The sequence below is a fragment of the Haemaphysalis longicornis genome, unplaced genomic scaffold (assembly GCF_048455015.1).
Source record: "Haemaphysalis longicornis isolate Haplotype H1 unplaced genomic scaffold, Haemaphysalis longicornis Haplotype H1 scaffold_1, whole genome shotgun sequence".
NCBI classification, from domain to species: Eukaryota; Metazoa; Arthropoda; class Arachnida; order Ixodida; family Ixodidae; genus Haemaphysalis; species Haemaphysalis longicornis.
In genome coordinates this window covers 165,480,240-165,494,452 of record NW_027526203.1, presented here as the reverse complement: position 1 = coordinate 165,494,452, position 14,213 = coordinate 165,480,240, and the positions used below count along the sequence as shown (strand labels likewise).

General features: G+C 45.2%; 1 long non-coding RNA gene across 1 annotated transcript; it reads left to right on the top strand.

Annotated features, from left to right (window-relative positions):
- The first annotated feature begins 794 nt into the window (after positions 1-794).
- LOC144167127 (uncharacterized) lies at positions 795-2,969 on the top strand. Its single transcript, XR_013321852.1, has 5 exons — positions 795-1,051; positions 2,017-2,143; positions 2,222-2,301; positions 2,357-2,443; positions 2,516-2,969. It is a non-coding gene; the product is annotated as an uncharacterized LOC144167127 (long non-coding RNA).
- The last annotated feature ends 11,244 nt before the right edge of the window (positions 2,970-14,213 follow it).

Here is a 14,213-nt window from a genome sequence, read left to right as displayed (position 1 = left end):
TACGGTTGATTTATGAAATAGATTCAAGCCCAAAGTTCATGTACTTTAAATTGCCCCCTTCTTGTGACATTTAGTCACTGCTATAGCCCCTCTGATCAGCGAACGTTCCAACTAGTCCACACCTTGCACCTTTGTTTGTAATAGACAACATGAAGTGGGCTGTTTTATATTTCAACTTCCCCATAGACATTTCACCTACCTCGAGCGCCAAAGTCAGAGCACCATGATATTGTAACATATATGAAACAATAAAACAAAACAAAGACCTAACCCTGGTGTGACACCCATTTTCCAGGAGATACTGCCTGTACGAAAGCTCATTGGCCTATTTCAAGGATCTTTTCTCATTATACAAACGAACCTTCCAAGTAACCTGAAAATTTTTGCTCTTGTTCCCTTCCAATAGCATTGCACACACTATCTTCAGATTTTTCCTGGTGTAATTTTTATTCGTAAGAGGTTCCAATGCATCGAACACTTGTCGCGTTCTGCTTGGCGCGAAACGAAATACAGCAGGGCGCCAGGCATTCTCGGAACCCCGCCTTTTTCCGAGGCTTCAGCTGGGAATCAGGCACGCTGTCTCGCGCATTCCTTTCTTCCTGCATGCCTTATTTTTTGTTTTCGTCGACGCTCCGTCCCGTCCTGTCCCTTCTGTGTGTCGCGAAGGAAGTTTCAGCAGCCGAGCGCGAGTTGGGGATGGCCGAAAAAAAAAAAAAAAAAAAGACAGAAAGAAAACGCTTTCGTCCTTGGCATGGAGGAAGAACTTTTCTTTCCTCCATGGTCCTTGGCCAGCGTCCTACCCTCCTCTCACACGCGCACACGTGCGCGCCCCTCGCAGAGGGGTCCTCCCCTCATGCTCCTTTGCGACTGGCAGCCGGCGGTGGGTTGGGAAGAGTAGACGAAATGCGCGCGCTTTTTTCAGAAAGGAGCAGCCATAGTGACAATCAAACGGAATGGAGAAGGAACCATGTCATACGAAATATTGTTGTGTGGCCGCATGTTACGGCGAATATTTGCGGGCCGGAAAGTTCATAGCAACCGACCAGTGAAGGTAAGCGCTCGATTTTCTGAGCTCGCCTCGTTCTTTCGAATGCAGTTTACTTCGTAAAAGAGCGGGAACAGGATTGCCCTCCCGTTTCTAACTTCTAAGCATATCCTTGCTTTTGTGAATGCGTACGGTTGTAAAAGGGGAACACGTATTCACTTAAATTTTATGGAAAGAGTATAATGAGAAATCAGGTGGGCGCTCAGTAGTAGATTTTTTGTTATGATGCTGAAATCGAGTGTATATATGTTCTGCAAGAACCTTGATATGTACGATTGGCTTTTAATTTACTTCTCGCCGCAGCTGCTCACGAACACGAAAAATACAACTAATAAATATAACTTTGTTATGTTTAATTTCACACGAGTTTCGGCGGCATGCTGTAACGGAACACAATTTAGCGTTGCAGTTCAGCCATATGTTATCAGCTGCTTATGCGAACCATCTTACGATGTAAAACAACGCCTGACGTCTTTGTAGTATTCACATATTTTCCATGTGAAAGGCTGGTCTACGTCGGATGCTTATAACTATAAAGAAAATAAATGACAAATAAAAATAAATAAATAAAATGATCAAAAATAAATAAAAATAAGAAAATAAAACAGCTCAAGCCAGTTTTTAGCACATTTTTCGAGAGCAAAAGGTAAAATTAGGCAACCAAGAAAATACACGGTTGTAATTTCATCTAGTTGTACATGTAATGTTTCCCTTCTTTACATTTGCCTGTTTACTAATTTTTGTTCGTTGCGTTTTTATGTTTATGGCCATTGAGGTAATTATCGTCCTCTTTCAATGATTGCCGACGTACCACGTCGTCATCAGTTGGTCGGCTTCTCTTGTTAATTGAAAATTCTCTGGCAAGCTGTCTGATCGAAGTCTTTTCACTTAATTACTCAATGGCCTGGAAAGAAAGCTGTAAGGTATTTTATATAATTCAGTATATAAAATTGTCCTTTTCTGTTTTCCAGGGATGCTTGAGAAACCAACTCAAGCGATGTGCGTCATAAAGTTGGCACGGGCATTAGAAAAAGTTAAACAAGCAAGACAAAGTGAAAAGTGAAGAGGCCTGTTTTGCTATAATATTCCTTCCTGAAGGTAAGGTTTTCTCTATTAGCTAAAATTTGCTTCACTTCAGTTTTCTGAACCACTTCTATACACTCTGTTTTGTTTCAGAAATACCTTATGATTTACCAGCACCACAACATTGACACACGAATAAGCTCATCTGGCAGCAAGCGTCATCCAAACTGCAGGTGAGCTTCTGAGCACCCTGTGTGCTAGAGCAATGCCATTTTGTTTGTTTTCCAGGAATGGCAGTCAAACCTCATTTGAAGTGCCAGTACAAGAAAATTGATGAGGCCATATTGTATGCCAAAAGTCCTGGTGTTCTGAGAGGTGAGACATTGTCTATGCTGTAACAACTTTGCAACTTCTCCTAAACTACAGTTTTTTTTTTTCATTTCGCAGAAGCGTGGCAGTAACAACCCCATGTTACTGGGTTCATGGCCGTCAAGTATGTCATCAAACTGACTTGTCAAGGCAGAAGAACAAGCAAGCCCAGGAGTAGAAAAACGAAGACAACGGCTGAAACAGCGTACTTGCGAAATTCAATTGCTTTAACACAATACGTATTCGGATCGATTGTTAATGGTAAAATAAAACGCACATGTTCTTTCATCTTAAAGAGTGTCAGTGTTGTTATTTACGCTAGCTGGCATGTTCCTTGCTTTAAAATTCCGCTATTTCTTAGTTTGTTATTTTGCCGGACTGCCTTAATTGTGTGTGTTGGTCAGTGTAGGGATCAAATGTATAAACATGCAGTCTAAAATGCCAGTTTATACCTTTCAGGAGTTTATGAGGACGACGTTTGAAGTGCTCGCTTATCATGCAGTCAACAATCGTCTGTCTAGGAAAAAGTTAACTTATAATATTTTCATCTAGTTATTGTTGCATGTATATTAGATACATGTAACTGTAAGTTACCTGTACATTGCTGCAATATCATCGCTTCGTAAGAGAAACATTGCTTGAACGTCATATCAACAGTGCGCGGATGCGGCCCTCGTGGGGAAAAAACGTATCTGTAAAGTCGCGGTAACGTTGTAGGAAGCATCGCTTGAACATGATAGCGACGTTTTCTAAATGTTACCCGCACGTTGGAAAAATATAGCTGGCAAGTTACCGCAAAATTGTAGGAATGTTATTGCAACTTCATAAAAACATTGCTTGAACGTTGCAGCAACGTTCTTTGTATGCTAACTTCATGTTAAAAGTGTGGATCTAAAGTTGCTGCAAGATTGTAGCAATGTTATCACAACGTCCGAATGGTACAGGGATATGCTTAAATGTGGTATGCACGTTGCGAAAATGTAGCTGAAAAGTTGCTGCAATGTCATCAGAAAACGTCTCATAACGTTGTTCAAATGTGTCCCGCACGTGGCTGGAAGGTTGCTCCAAGAGTGTAGCAACGTTGACGAACGTCAGAAACAACGTTATCCAAACATTAAAACAACACCCTTAAAACGTTGCCCCCATGTTGGAGCAATGCTAAAATCATGTTGACGCAATGTTTCTGGGAAACATTGCACTAACGTTAAAAAAAGCGGACATTAGCCACGTTTTGGCAACGTTAAGGGGAAACGTTGTGGAAATGTTCGGGCAACATTCTGTGCTACTAGGGCATCAGCATCACACTAGGAGCGGTTCGTCCCGCCGCCGCCAGGGGCCGACTGTGTTCGCGCTCCGGGCGAATAATGTTACAAAATCAGAACCCCGAACCTTTTTTTATTCAACGGGAGAGGGAGCTGGCTCGCACAGTGCTCAGTATTGAAGGAAAAACAGTTGTTTAAGCTTTCAAATGAAATAAAATAACTTCGATCTGATCTTCTTAGATTTGATTTGAGGCCAGAACCCCGACCACAGGGTCTGAAAAGAACGTCTCGACATCCACATTCCTAGGTGCCGCGGAGAAAGCCCCCCCCCCCCCCCCCCCCCCCCCCCGGTCAACTGCCGCTACAACTCCAGCCACCCGGTACCAGGAGCCGCCCTACAGCAGCACTTGGCTTCCTGCCCCGACCGCTGCAGCGCCGGCCAGGCCAACCACCACTCAGCGGGCGCAGCCGAGGCGGACGCCCTCTACCTGATCAGGGCCTCAAGGAACCTTCCCGAGCCCGACGAATTCTGGCACAAGGACGCCGAGGACTGGGAAAACCCGGAGAACTGGGGGCCGCCCGCGAAGGAGCACGTCTTCCGCCCTGTGCCGATTGGAGCGAGGCCTGCGGACTGCCGCGCTTATCGCGACGCCCCGCAACCCCTGCTGCAGCCGTTGGGAGCGAGCCAGAGCCCGCAGGAGGCATCTACCAGGTTCACCCTCGAGGCTACCGCTGACAAGCTTGCCGCGCCGGAAGACACTCTTCAAACGCGCGCGTCCTTCCCCCGCGGAGCTGAGGGAGTACCCGCAGCCTAAAACCACCATCCGCTTCCTCCCGGCAGTGCAGCTGCCCTGGTTCGACTCCGAGAGCGACTCCGAGGACGAGCCAGAAGTCCTGGCGAAAAGGCTGGCGGCCCTGAGGAGGGGGAGGCCAAGAGAGTGGCCCCGCGAAGGCCTCCGGTCTAGCGGTGCCAAACGTTTTTTCTTTTGAAATAAAGAGTTGGGAAAAGTAACCTACATTGGCTCCGGACCTCTTCTTTTCTTGTATTGCCTCTCAACTCCGTGTTAAAATTTATCGCTTTCTTCGAGTAGCTTTCATACGCACTTTTAGATGCGACGCATCTCTTGCTCTCGGATATGTCCCTCCAGCGTCGTTGTCGCGGCGTCCGCACACCACCTGAGCATGCGCAAACTCTCCTCCGTTCTTCTCGCCAACATCTGTGTGCAACGCGCTCTCTCTGTCTCAGTATCATAACAGCTGCGCGCGCTTCGCTGACGCTTCTCTCTCGCATTTGCTCTCGCTGCGCATGCGCAACTCTCCTCCGTTCGTCTCCTCTCCTTCAAGTGCTGAATATAAAGCGGTGAGCGCGCTGCGCCGGTTCAGTCAAGTGCGTTCGCTTGACTGCGCTTGGCTTTGCTTGTGCTTCGCTTCTCATGTCGCGTATGTATGTGCATGAAAAGTAAAATTACGCCCATCTTCCCGCGTATGACAACACCCGCATGTGATGGAATGCATCATACGCGTTCACAACACGTTTCACGCGATTTAGAGAATCAACCCATAGGAAACGCCAATTGAACCCCCCACCCCCCCCCCCCCCCCCGATGCGTCGCATCACATCAGGGTTCCCTCGCGGGAAGATGGGCGTAATTTTTAATACTAAGAGCTTCATATGAATCTGATATAAAATTGTTTATGGCAAGAACAGTCCTTGCTTTAGACCCGTTAATTCATGTAGTTGCCATGTGCTGCACTGCAGTTAGTATTGGTTGTCTGAGCTTGGCAAAACATGTTTTGTCACACTATAATGTATCACTTTGAAGTTGGGTGAGCTAGTCCACATTTCTGTGGGAATTAGGCACGAAAAAAATGGACACGGGTAGGACGTTCAATGTGGAGTGCTAGTTCTTTCTATGGTCCGTGTCACCACCTCCTTGTACCCCCCCCCCCTCCCTGTGTGGATGACTGACAGCCCCGCGTATGTGTTTGCACCTATCTGCCACGGTCCCCCATTCTCTACTTCACCCCTTTCCCTTCGTTCCCAGTGCAATAAACATTATGATTGTCCCACAATTCTTGCTGCTATAAAAGAATGTGCCCTAAATTTAAGCGCACATAGCTCGTTCGGCAAGCTTACAAGCTCTGCCTAATTTGCGTTTGCTTTTGCCCCCCTCCGCCAATCGCAGAGCTGTCTGGTATGACATCATAGGTTCTGTTGCGGGAAATGAGCTAGTGCGTCGCATGGCCATTCCCTTTTTTCCTAATTATGTAGCTTATTTGAGCGAAGTTTACATTAAAAGTGGTGTCAGTATGATTCTAACGAGGAAATCTTTTGAATGAACTAAACTTGTGTTTTCTCTTAATGGCTCCTTTAAGCAGGTAAAGGTTCATTAATGAAATTTACTGTAGAATAATACCCAGGGTTCCTTTGGTGTCCCTAATGCTACCGACACTTAAGGTGGCATGCAGGTCTAGAGACATGGGGTAACAACAAAACCAAGAGTTATTAAAATGAATATTCAAGAAGATTTAACTATGCTTAAGGTAACGTACCACATAAGACAAACTTCAAAGCGCGCATAAAATTATAATAAGGTTCAGAACATAGCCAAAGACGTATTTAATGAAAGGACTGCGAAAAAACGTCACGAGGACATGTCAGCGCTGGTGCTAACCTAACTAGGCGAAAAAAAGGTACACTTGTTTACGTGTTTGCTTGCTGAACATCACAAAACCAAAATAGATGTGAGAAGTGAAGTTATCGCTTCTCAGCCTATTTGGGAAGTTGGAAGGTCGGTTGGTGCGAGAGGGACTTTCCGAAAGTCTAATTACACTGCATTTTCCCCCTAGTCTTTCTCAGACTGCAACACTTCTGTGATGCGCCGAAAACGTGTCAGTCTTCCACAAAGACTAGCTCAGGTCGAGATGCAAGCGTTTTAAAGTTATTCCTGGGGGGGGGGGGAGCTAAGGAGGGCGTCGTAGCTACGGGAATGAGCGCGTAGTCGCGAAAAAACCAAGGAACTTTGAACTGGCAAGTTTGAATATACCTTAGTAAACTGAGTGACAGGCTCTCAGTAAACACCCCAAGGTTCTGCATGACCCCAAGGTTCTGCAAGGTTCTGCATGATCAACGTAGTCACGGGGTCTGCCCTCAAAAGCTTCCAACAACCACATGCATCCCCCAGAGTACCACTCCCATTCGAAAAGGAAAGGAAACAACGGATCAGCACAGCTTTGTCCTGGGAAGAAAGTAAGCGCCGTAAACAGCTCTTTCGTGTCGCTCTTGTTGCCGTTGGGGCCAGCGACGAACGGTTGGCGCAGTCGGAGGCCAGCCGAGAAACGCGATTGCAGCAAGAGTAGTAGTAGTAGTAGTAGTAGTAGTAGTAGTAGTAGTAGTAGTAGTAGTAGTAGTAGTAGTAGTAGTAGTAGTAGTAGTAGTAGTAGTAGTAGTAGTAGTAGTAGTAGTAGTAGTAGTAGTAGTAGTAGTAGTAGTAGTAGTAGTAGTAGTAGTAGTAGTAGTAGTAGTAGTAGTAGTAGTAGTAGTAGTAGTAGTAGTAGTAGTAGTAGTAGTAGTAGTAGTAGTAGTAGTAGTAGTAGTAGTAGTAGTAGTAGTAGTAGTAGTAGTAGTAGTAGTAGTAGTAGTAGTAGTAGTAGTAGTAGTAGTAGTAGTAGTAGTAGTAGTAGTAGTAGTAGTAGTAGTAGTAGTAGTAGTAGTAGTAGTAGTAGTAGTAGTAGTAGTAGTAGTAGTAGTAGTAGTAGTAGTAGTAGTAGTAGTAGTAGTAGTAGTAGTAGTAGTAGTAGTAGTAGTAGTAGTAGTAGTAGTAGTAGTAGTAGTAGTAGTAGTAGTAGTAGTAGTAGTAGTAGTAGTAGTAGTAGTAGTAGTAGTAGTAGTAGTAGTAGTAGTAGTAGTAGTAGTAGTAGTAGTAGTAGTAGTAGTAGTAGTAGTAGTAGTAGTAGTAGTAGTAGTAGTAGTAGTAGTAGTAGTAGTAGTAGTAGTAGTAGTAGTAGTAGTAGTAGTAGTAGTAGTAGTAGTAGTAGTAGTAGTAGTAGTAGTAGTAGTAGTAGTAGTAGTAGTAGTAGTAGTAGTAGTAGTAGTAGTAGTAGTAGTAGTAGTAGTAGTAGTAGTAGTAGTAGTAGTAGTAGTAGTAGTAGTAGTAGTAGTAGTAGTAGTAGTAGTAGTAGTAGTAGTAGTAGTAGTAGTAGTAGTAGTAGTAGTAGTAGTAGTAGTAGTAGTAGTAGTAGTAGTAGTAGTAGTAGTAGTAGTAGTAGTAGTAGTAGTAGTAGTAGTAGTAGTAGTAGTAGTAGTAGTAGTAGTAGTAGTAGTAGTAGTAGTAGTAGTAGTAGTAGTAGTAGTAGTAGTAGTAGTAGTAGTAGTAGTAGTAGTAGTAGTAGTAGTAGTAGTAGTAGTAGTAGTAGTAGTAGTAGTAGTAGTAGTAGTAGTAGTAGTAGTAGTAGTAGTAGTAGTAGTAGTAGTAGTAGTAGTAGTAGTAGTAGTAGTAGTAGTAGTAGTAGTAGTAGTAGTAGTAGTAGTAGTAGTAGTAGTAGTAGTAGTAGTAGTAGTAGTAGTAGTAGTAGTAGTAGTAGTAGTAGTAGTAGTAGTAGTAGTAGTAGTAGTAGTAGTAGTAGTAGTAGTAGTAGTAGTAGTAGTAGTAGTAGTAGTAGTAGTAGTAGTAGTAGTAGTAGTAGTAGTAGTAGTAGTAGTAGTAGTAGTAGTAGTAGTAAACTTTATTTGGTGAAAAGGGGTGAGGGAAAAGGGGGAGAGATCAAGGGTGGGATCCAAATTCCAGGACCCCAGAAGCTATTTGGCCATCCCTGGCCCTACTAAGCAGCGCAAGCTGCTGTGCAGGGTCCGAGCTGGACAGGGCTTCCTCCCAGGACTCTAATGAGGTTTCGTGGCTATTTTTGTCCCAAGTAATTGGGCAATTCCAGACTGTATGGAATAAATCGGCCTTTTGGTGACATTGCTTGCAGTCCTCATTATACTTTTCTGGGAACATAAGTGATAGAGTGATAGTCTGGACTTATGTAAGTAGGTGGTCGTCTGTCTTTTTCTAAGATTTCTCGCTTCTTCAGCAGTTAGGCTGGGGTGTGGCTTAGGCATTGATCTTCGGTGAAGCCTATAGGATGTTAATTTGTCTGTGTCGTGACAGTAAGCAGGGAGGGCGTACGAATGTTCCGGGTCTCTGCGGTGTATGGTAGTCGTCGCAAGAGAATCGGCCGCCTCGTTACCCTCTAGCCCCTGATGGGCGGGAGTCCAGACAAGTGTGTGGTTCTGTTTTAGAATTTTTGGGAGAAGTCTTTCAGCATTCCTTGGGACGATGCCGCAGATGAAGTTCCTTATGGCCCTGGTCGAGTCAGTGATAATTATTGAGTCTTTATTCTTGAATTCAGCCCATCTGATTGCTAGTATGACGGCAGCAGTTTCTGCCTCTTGAATGTTTAGTTGTTTGGTAATGATGATATCCAGCATCTTCCCATGTTCGGTGGTAGCTATGGCTGATGAATTGCCTTGCTTGTTTACGGCCGCATCGGTGTAGATTGCGTTTGGATTGTCCTGATATGTTTTTCGGATGTAGTGAGTTCTTGCCAATCTTCTGCCCTTATTGTGAGTGGTGTCCATTTTCTTGGGAATTGGAGAGTTCTTGATACAGTGTCTTTGAGCGGGTGTTAATTCGACCATCCTGTTAATGAAGGCTGTATGAACCTCCTGTCCAGATATTCTGAGAATATCTCTGCCCGTTCTGGTTTTGAGGAGGCGTTCTTTCTGGGCATCTAATAGCGTGTTCTTGATTTCTCTGAAGGTGTTGTGTGCGCCGAGCTTCAGGAATTTTTCGTTGGATGTGTAAATTGGTAGGCCTAGAGCGGTCTTGTGAGCTGTTCTTATTATTGCATCGGCCCTTTCCTCTTGTTTGTGATCCATCCGGTGGAAGGGGAGGCTATATGCAATGCGGCTCATTATGAGGGCTTGAACAAGGCGGAGGGTGTCCTCCTCTCTTATGCCCTTCCTAGCTCTTGTAATCCTTCTTACTACTCTGGCCAGCTGTTGAGCCGTCTTGCCAAGCTTGCTGAGAGTATTTGTGGCTTTATTGTCTTCCTGAATGACCATGCCTAGTATTCTTATTGCGGGGCGGAAAGGGATGTTCTGTCCATCCACTATAATGCTGCCTGGAGTGATGTTGTTTCTCGTCGATCTTAGCCTGATGAGTTCAGATTTTTCAGGGGCGCATTTCAAGCCATTTTTATGATCGGATCTTGGAGATCGTTGATAACATCCTGTAGCAGATCTAATTTAGATTGTAATGTTTTGCTTTTCGTCCAGATAGTAATGTCGTCGGCATATATGACTTTTCCAATTTCTTCACGTTCTTCCAGTTTCTTAGCAATTTTGATCATTGTTAAGTTGAACAGAAGAGGTGAGATAATTGATCCCTGGGGCGTGCCTCTGTTTGGTGCCTTAAAGGGGTCGGATCGAATGTTGCCTATGCCGATTGTTGCTGTTCTGCCTGATAGGAAGTTTCTAATGTAATTGTATGTTCTTTCCCCGCACTGTGTCTCCTCGGTGGCCTTAAGGATAGACTCGTGCGATACATTGTCGAAGGCGCCTTTGAGGTCCAGTGCGAGGATGATTTGATCTTGGTCGTTATCGTTGTCTATGATATCGTGTTTTAACTGTAGAAAGGCGTCCTGGGTGGACAGTCCTTGCCTGAAACCGATCATGCAGTCCGGAAAAAGTTGGTGTTCTTCTATGTACTTTTGAAGTCTTGTCGTAATTATTCTTTCGTAGATTTTGCCGACACATGAGGTAAGAGAGATTGGTCTTAGATTTTTTATTTCAAGGGGTTTCGCCGGCTTGGGTATAGTTGTTATCGTGGAGTGTTTCCATTGAGGGGGTAGTCGATCTTCGAGCCACAAATCGTTTATGTATTTGGCCAGGGCCTCCATCTTAGCATCGTTTAAGTTTCTTAGCATATGGCTTGTTATTCCATCTGCACCGGGGGCACTAGTATTGCTGGCCAATATAGCCTGCTGTAGCTCTTCCTTCGAGATTTCTCTATCAAGTAAGTCATTGGGGCTACCTTGATAGTTCCTGCGTACCGGTGGGATGTTTCGATCCAGTTCAAATCGCTCTTTAATAGCCAAAATCAATTCGTTGTTAGTACCTTTGAAGTTGTGAGCCACTTTGTTGAGTTGGTGACTCGTCTCTCTCCTTCTTGTTTCGGGGTTCAACATGCCCTTGATAATAGCCCATGTTTTGGAGGTGTTCAGGGTGCCTTTAAGCGATTCGCAAAAATCGTTCCAGTTTTGGTTTGCGAGCTTGCTGACATGATCTCTGGCCCGTTTGTCTAATTAGTTTCTGATGCGAAGCTTCAGCTTCTTATTGTGTCTTTTCTTCTTCCATCGTTTGTACAGTTTCTGTTTCTTGTCCCACAGACTGATCAGGTAGCTGTCAACGTACAAGTATTCGTTCTCCTGTCCGTACTCTTTGGTTGCTTTATGAAAGGCTTCCTTGATGTTGCCGGACCAGGCGCAATTTCTTGTATGTTACCGAGGGCCCCTAGCTTTTCGAGATAAGTGTTCCAATCGGTCATCTTTTGTTTTCTGGGCCTTCTTCTGTAGTGGTCTGAGCATGTCTTCACTTCGATGATGTCATGATCGCTTCCGAGATTTTCTTTAGTACTAAGCCAGGTGGTGAGGCCATCCATGTCGGGAACTATTGTTAGGTCGGGGCCCGTATCCACACTGCGGTTGTTACCCGTTCTAGTGGGGAAGGATGTGTCGTTTATCGTGTGCAGGTTAAGTGCCTCCATTGCATTGACAAGATTTTTTCCTTTGGCAGAGTCAAAGTTATAATTCCATTCTTTGTGCGGGGCGTTCATATCCCCGAGAAGGATTACGTTATTTTTGGCGACTATATTCGTTGTTGCTCTAAAAAGCGGTTCGAAATTCTCCTTGTTGCTGGACGGTGGGCTGTATACGTTGAGAACAAAGAGGCTCTTACATTTCCTTTGCATAGGTATTACATCGACGAGAATGGCAAACGGGGATTTCGTAGAAAGATTGTATCTATTGCATGTTATGTCTTTTTTAGCGTACGTAGACACCCTGGTGTAGACAGCCCGGTTGTAATGACGGTGGCAGTTCGATAAACGGTGGCACTGTCGCACGATCAGTCCTTGCGCGGCTCGCGTTGTTTCGGATCACGCGCTTCGTGGGAGGAAAAAAAAAGTGTTGAATGTGGCCAGGATGCAGTGACGCACGGGCTGATTGCTGGTAAGAATAAAAAAATAAGGATATGAAAACAAAAAAAATGTACTTATTCAAAGCTTTAATTTTTAAAATAAGCATTTCTTTAGTGGTTTTTAGTTAATTTACGACGTTCTGTACTTGATTCGCGGTGGTTTGTGTTGGCCAGCCGACGGCAGGCAAGCAGCCATTCGCGCTCATGGAGGAAAGAAAAGCTTGCGCTTCTGTTCGCGCTTCTTATTCGCTCGCGCGCGAGTTTCTAACGTTATCAACGTGGGAGTAAATTGCTACCGCAGTTGTTTTAGCATAGCGGGTAGCGTCCGCTAACACTACGGTGGCAGGTACCGGGATTCGAGTGGGCACTTGCCGATTCGTTCCGCGGGCCGGCCCTCGCCATGCCCGCGCATTCGCTCCGCTGAGGTAAGGTGGTGTTCTAGCCACCTTAGCCCCTTCGCTGAGGCGCGACCTCCTCGTCCTCCCCGCGCGCGCATGCGCAGTCGGGTCCCGGCAACCCGCCGCCGTAGCGTGAGCCTCCGCTAGCCGCTATGCTTAAACTCTGTATTGCAGAGAAGCAACACACTGGACAAGAGGAAGAGCCCACCGTTGCAAACTGCAGAAGAAGTGAGGTTGAACCAACGTTACTAAGCTATTCTAGTAACGTTGGGTTGAACCACGTACGGCGGTACGCTAGCCGTGCTGCTGCACGTCGACCGTGCTGTTCAGTGTTCACAAAAGCAAAGGATACCGTTGGTATTCTAAGTTGGTAACGTAGACATACAAAGTACCTTTACATGGACGTTCGCAAAGCGGATTTGCGGCAACCCCTGCGCTGCGGTTGTGACAACCTTCGGTTATTCTGTTAGGTCGCCTGTCCGCCACGAAAAGTCACATCATGCAGACCAGCAACCACGGACGTCCGAGGGACGTCCGAAATAGAGCCGAACAGCCAATGCCCAGTCTGGACGGCCACTGTACGTCCATGTTTGGATGTACATTTTCGGACGTACAGCGGACATCCTGAAACGGATGTACAAGTCCAAATGACATCCGCCAGTTGACGCACGAGGTTACCATAGAGCATAAAATAATCGCCTAAATTGAATATAAAGGCAACTTGAAACAAAAAAAGCTACTTTGCTTTTCAATTAAAAAGAGTTTGTACATCGGCACCCTTACTTGTATATTGCAAGTTTCATCTGCATATTTCTAAAATTAAGCCTAATTTTTTTTACTTTATTGAAGCACCTCACCGACTCCAATGATGATCTCTTTGGGGACGGATATATGAGAATTGAGAACCTCTAACCAGTGTTGCCAACTGTGGGGTTTTCGCCCTACATGTAGGGCGTTTTGGGAATTTTTTTCTTGTCGTAGGGCCACAGAACAGGGAGGATTTTAGAGAAGCAAACTGTTAAAGCGTCCCTCGGCGCTGAAACGGGCGGCGTACGGACGTCCGTTAGAGCCGGAATGGACGTACGTTGGACGGCCGACGGACGTCTGGTGGTTGCTTGGGGAAGGGAGCGTAGTCAGAAATTTTACTCGGGGCTGGGGGCGGCTGAGATAACACCTCGTCCTCCATCATACAGTGATTTTTCAAGCGATTAGAAATATACATAATAAATACATAACCACTAACAGATACGAATGTATGTTACACGTTGCGAACGAATTCTTGAACACTGCGTATTGTCAAGAACAAGGAAAAGAAAATATTTATTCATAAAAAGAATTATTCGTATGTTACGAGAATTGCGGAAAAACTGCTACCATTGCTTGCAATTTTATGGTTTAACGTAAAAAGGAATAACACTTAAAGAAATATGGAAATGTAGAACAAATATAAACGTATAAACTTAACAAACACGGAACCAAAAAAAAAAATCCCGAGCTGGGGGTCGACCTAGCTTCTCCCCACACTGACAGCGGATCCCAGGAGAGAGGGAGCAGCCGGATCCCAGCAGTGCGAAGTAGTTTTGGGCGGCACTGTAAAGCAAAGACCATTAAAGTATATACAGTGTTTGATGCAGTAGCAATCGTCGTCATCCCTTTCGTCGTCTTCCGATGACACAGCCGCGTAGGGCAAATGCTCTTGTAGCGCGTCCTCGCCTCGGTCGACCTCCACTTCTTCGTCAGCTGTTACGGTGACCGTCTCCACGTGTGGATTGTGAAGTGATGGCTTGAAAGATTCGTCATGATCGTCTTCGGCGCGGCTGACCCGTGCGCGCCGGTCGCTGCACGACGACGAAGGTGGGAGCTCCTCGTGTGGCGTA